General features: G+C 54.9%; 1 protein-coding gene and 1 long non-coding RNA gene across 4 annotated transcripts in view; one reads left to right on the forward strand and one right to left on the reverse strand.

Moving 5' to 3' along the window:
- SEC22C (SEC22 homolog C, vesicle trafficking protein) overlaps window positions 1-3208 on the reverse strand; it is a 23686-nt gene extending 20478 nt beyond the window's left edge. The window contains exon 1 of one of the 2 annotated variants that reach the window (XM_017830049.1): window positions 3139-3208. The gene's annotated coding sequence lies outside the window, so the exon portion shown is untranslated. The remainder of the gene's footprint in view (window positions 1-3138) is intronic. The other variant, XM_017830050.1, reaches the window with a different exon arrangement.
- The window catches only part of LOC108504711, a 3624-nt gene continuing 1466 nt past the window's right edge, over window positions 3071-5228 (forward strand). The window contains exons 1-2 of one of the 2 annotated variants that reach the window (XR_001877223.1): window positions 3071-3107; window positions 4853-4974. This is a non-coding gene — a long non-coding RNA (uncharacterized LOC108504711). Of the gene's footprint in view, window positions 3108-4592; window positions 4677-4852; window positions 4975-5228 lie in introns of those variants that run through there. The other variant, XR_001877222.1, reaches the window with a different exon arrangement.

Below are 5228 nucleotides of genomic sequence, written 5' to 3' on the forward strand. Positions count from 1 at the left end.
ATCTACTGCCCTTTCCTCCTCCAGGCTCCTTCTGTTTGCTCAGGGTCAGGAGCACAAAGATCTGCAACCACCTGTACGTGGCAGGTCTTTGACCTTGGGTCCTGAACGTGGGCAAAGTACTCGTGTCTCTGGACTGGGCAGATATCAAATCCTGCTGTACTCACAATTAATAACATCACACCAACATCAGACCACTGAGATTTTACTGGCACAAAGCAGCCAGAACACTGAGATGTATTTTGACCAATTGTTTCAGGAGAACAAGTTGTAATTTCTGACCGAAGCAAAGCAAGTTGATTTTTCACTATTAAAAGCATCTGTACACCCAACAACACTTTAAAATAAAACTGTTTAGTGCAGGACTCAAACAGCACACATTTACCACTATTAGAACAAACAATTCTGTGGTGTATTTCCATAGTAGGTGTCTAGGTTACCTGAAGCACAATTCCTCCCTTCCTCACTTCCTAAGCAGCAGACAACTCTCTCCAGTGTCTGCCTGGGGATTATCAAGGCAGCCTTAATCAGACCCCTTGCACTTTACTACACTGTTACACAACTCCTCCGGGTAAGGAGATTAGACCCAACTCACCAGGCCCACACCTCCCCACATGCTCCACAAACTCCTCCTTGACTGCCTGTACTTAGGGAACAATCTACTCAAAAGGCTCTGAGAGCAAATGGAAAACAGTGCATGGTTCATAAGGGCAATGATGTTAAAATACAGCTCTTTCAGAAATTATTCTATCTAACCATCAAAAGCAGAAAGTTTCCTTCCAAGAATGGCACAACACTAACAATACATGTCTTGCTACCAGGATTTCTCTCAAGTATTTGACTTCCCTCCCTGTTCAGAGCCACATTTCCCTTTCAGCATCCAAGCTTCAAACACAACAACATCCAACTATTTTTTCCAGTCCTGACCTTCCTCCTGAATGAAGAGCAGAAAGCTTTAGTGGATGTTACCGTGGTCCTGAAGCAGCCTGTGAAGTTTTTTGGACATGTGACAGCTTCACACATGACCATAACTACTGCACTAAAGCATCTTTCCTCAGGCAGGCAATCTCCAGAGGGAGTCATGGACAGCTACAGGTGGGATGCTGGACTACGAGAGAGATTCAGGTTGACTCAATCAAACACAAAACCTTTACCAGAGCTGCAGCTCAAGGGCTGGTTTCAGTCCAAAGAAAAGAAAACAACTGGGATGTGGTTCATGAGGGAGAGTTAGTACATCTCTGTGGGATCACAGGGTGGATTTTACCCTCTTCTCACGTATATAAACAAGCAAATCCAAACCACTGTTAAATTCCCATCTCCTAAGATTGCAGGAGCTGTATCCATGTGGTCCATCCCAACTTCTCCCCCTCCACGCCCCCGGCAGTGCTGACCAGCTACATCACAGACCTACAGCAACAAGAGCCACTCTCCAGACTGAGCAGTGGATTAAAGCAGTCTGAAAGCACAATGTTATCTCAAATTTTGAAACAGGATTTGTGCACATCCAGAGCTTACAGGCTCCTATAAATCCTACAGGCTTTATCCTTATCCCCAAAGGGAAGCATGTAGAAAACCTTTACCATCACAAATCTCCTGTCTACACAAACTCCTCTGAACTATCAGGAATGAAGCATGTTACACAAACCTCAAACCCCAGCATTCCATCACTCCCACTGTCCCAATGGACAGGCCTCCAAACCACACCATAACAACTCTGGGAGGCTCTGAAGCTTTGCCTCACCTTAATCTGTCAGGAACACTATATACTTTACCTGTTCCCAAAAATACACACACCTCACCCAGCTGAAGCCTCCCAAAGCCCACCAGCTCATCCCTGTACCCTCACCAGTCCATACAACTAAGGAGCCTAACCCTAACCCTAACCCTAACCCTTCCCACATTCATCCTGCTCCACTCACAGTACTCCCACCTCTTCTCCCCCAAGTTAAGCATCCAAAAATTCACAAAAGAACCCCCTTCCCACACTCTTCAATAAAACCAGACACCCTGAAAGCAAACACACACATACACCCCCTCAATCAGGACTGACAAGTCCCCCCATACACTCCTCGAGCACCCCAGACATCCCCAAATCCTACTCCCATCCCACAGGTCCCAAACCCTCATGTTATCCCAGCTCACCTCAAGCCATCCCCAGCTCAACCAAAACCCCACTCAGGGTCCCAAATCCTCCTCCTCTACCCCTCAGGCACCCCAAGGAACCCGCAGCTCCAACATCCACACCAAAAGATCCCAATCCCAACACACACATCCCCCTCCTCACCACAACAACCCCCAAGACCCAAACTCCCCTCACTGCCTCCCACAGCCCCCCAAACTCCCCAAACCTCACCTCCCTGCCAGAGGACCCCCAAAACACCCCCTCACATCACCCCTCTCACCCCAGTCCACCCAGCTCACCCCCAGGGCCCTTCCCTTCCCACACACCCCCTCAAGCACTCCAAGGAACCTCCAATTCCAATATCCATCCATACAACAGGATCCCAACACACACCCCTACTTACCCCCACCCTATCCCCACATCCCCCTGCCCATCCCCTACCCCATCCCCACACCTTCCAACACCCCAAGTCCCCTCATGGCCCCCCACACCCCCCCATGCACCCCAAGGAACCCCCAAACCCTACATCCATACCACGGGATCCCAATGCCAACACACACATCCCCCTGCTCACCCGCACCCCATCCCTACATCCCCTAACTCGCCTCACCGCCTTCCAGACCCCCCCAAGCACCCCAAACCTCCCCTCCCTGCCAGAGGACCCCCCAAACATCCCCTCCCATCACCCCAGCTCACCCCCGGGGCCCTTCCCTCCCTCCAAGGAGCCCCAAATCCAACATCCGTCCCTACAACAGGATCCCAACACACACATCCCCCTGCTCACCCCCACCCCATCCCTACACCCCCCAAATCCCTTCATCGCCTCCCACAGTCCCCCAAGCACCCCAAACCTCCCCTCCCTGCCGAAGGACCCCCAAACACCCCCTTATATCACCCCAGTCCCCCCGGTTCGCTCCCCACACACCCCCCGGATCGCCCTGTCCCCGGGTCCCGGAGGGGCCGGAGGAGGAAGAGGAGGAAGAAGAGGGTCGGTGCCCGCCCGGACCCTCCGCACTCACCGTCCCCGCCCGTCCCGCGGCCTCCCGGGCCTCCGGCTCCGCCACAGCCCCGGCCCCGCCCGCTTCCGCCATGGAGAGAGCGCGGGGACAGCCGGGACGGCGGGGAGGGACCGGCGGGACGGGATGGGATATGGGGTGGGATGGGGTGCGGGGATGAGATGGGATGGGATGGGATGCGGGGATGGGATGGGATGGGTGCGGGGATGGGATGGGGTGCGGGGATGCGGTATGGAGATAGGGGCCGGGATGGAGGTGGGGGTCGGGATGGGGTGTGAGGACGGGATGGGGTGTGGGAATGCGGTGTGGGGATGAGGATGGGAATAGGAATGGGGTGCGGGGATGGGGATGGATGGGATGTGGGGATGGGGTGGGATGGGGTGTGGGGATGGGATGGGGTGCGGGGATGCGGTATGGAGATAGGGGCCGGGATGGAGGTGGGGGTCGGGATGGGGTGTGAGGACGGGATGGGGTGTGGGGATGGGATGGGGTGCGGGGATGCGGTATGGAGATAGGGGCCGGGATGGAGGTGGGGGTCGGGATGGGGTGTGAGGACGGGATGGGGTGTGGGGATGCGGTGTGGGGATGAGGATGGGAATAGGAATGGGGTGCGGGGATGGGAATGAAGTGTGGAGTGGGGATGGAGTGTGGGGATTGGGATGCAGATGGGGATGGGATTGGGGTGTAGGGATGAGGCTGGGGATAGAGGTGGGGTCTGGGAATGGGACTGGGGGCGGGAATGAGGATGAGAATGGTGTGTGGGTGTGGGGATGGGGATTGGGATGCAGGTGAGGATGGGACTGGGATGTAGGGATGCATATGGGAATGGGATTGGGGTGTAGGGATGGAGATGGGATGTGGGAATGAGGCTGGGGACAGGGTGGGGGAATGGGACTGGGGGTGGGGATGAGGATGGGTACGGGGCTGCAGCTGGGGATGGGGTGTGGGGGTGGAAATGGGGATTGGGATGCAGATGGGGATGGAGATAAAGTGTAGGGATGAGGATGGGGCTGCAGCTGGGAATGGAGCTGGGACTGGGGTGCAGGAATGGGGATGAGGATAGGGATGGGGAGTGGCGGTGGGGATGGGGTATGAGGATGTGAATGGGGATTGGGATGCACATAGGGATGGGAATGAGGTGTAGGGATGAGGCTGGGGATAGGGATAGGGGATGGGGTGTGGGAATGGGCCTACGGATGGGGATGAGAATGGGAATAGGGATGGGGGTTGGAATGGGGATGAGGCTGCAGCTGGGGATGGGAGTGGGGCTGAGAATGAGGATTGGGATGCAGATGGGAATGGGAATGGGGTGTGGAGATGAGCATAGGGTGTGGGGATGGGACTGAGGATGAGGATGGGTCTGGGGATGGGCATGAGGGTGGAGTGTGGGGATGGGCTGTAGGTATGGGGATGAGGCTGGGGCTGGGGTAAGGAGATGGGGAGAGGGATGGGGTGCAGGGCCTGAAGATGGGAGTACTCATCCAGCTGAGCAGTGGGAGCCGTGCTGGAGCACCAGCAGCAGCCAAAGAAGGAGGGAAACGGTGAGATTTTCCCAGTGATACATTCACAGAACTGGGACACTGCAGCCAGATCACCTGGCCCTTCTGGGAGCTCTTGGGTGAAACAAAACCAAGCTCTGTAGCTCAGCTGTTGTGCTGGTGCTTCAGGATGGACTCTCTACATCCCAAATGACAGATGGATTTTTGTTTTTAATTAGGAGCTGCTGCACAAGATGAGCTGGGATGCAAAGCAGATTTGCCATCTTCCTTCCTCTGGGTGTGCCAGGCATAGAGACAAGTCAGGAGGCTCCACATCTGGCATCGACCCCTCATCCTTGAGGTTGTTCATGGTCATGGGGTTGTTCAGCCTGGAGAAGAGGTGGCTCAAGGGAGACCTCATGGCAGCCTTTCAGTGCTTACAAGGGGTTATAAAAAAGTGGCAGAGCAGCTTTTTACATGGTCAGATAGAGATAGGAAAAGGGGGGATGGTTTGAAATTAAAAGAGGAGAGATTTAGATTAGATATTGGGAAGGAATTCTTCCCTGTGAGGGTGGTGGGGCCCTGGCACAGGTTGCCCAGAGAAGCTGTGGCTGC

This window comes from Lepidothrix coronata, unplaced genomic scaffold (assembly GCF_001604755.1).
Source record: "Lepidothrix coronata isolate B3197 unplaced genomic scaffold, Lepidothrix_coronata-1.0 Scaffold173, whole genome shotgun sequence".
Classification (NCBI taxonomy): Eukaryota; Metazoa; Chordata; class Aves; order Passeriformes; family Pipridae; genus Lepidothrix; species Lepidothrix coronata.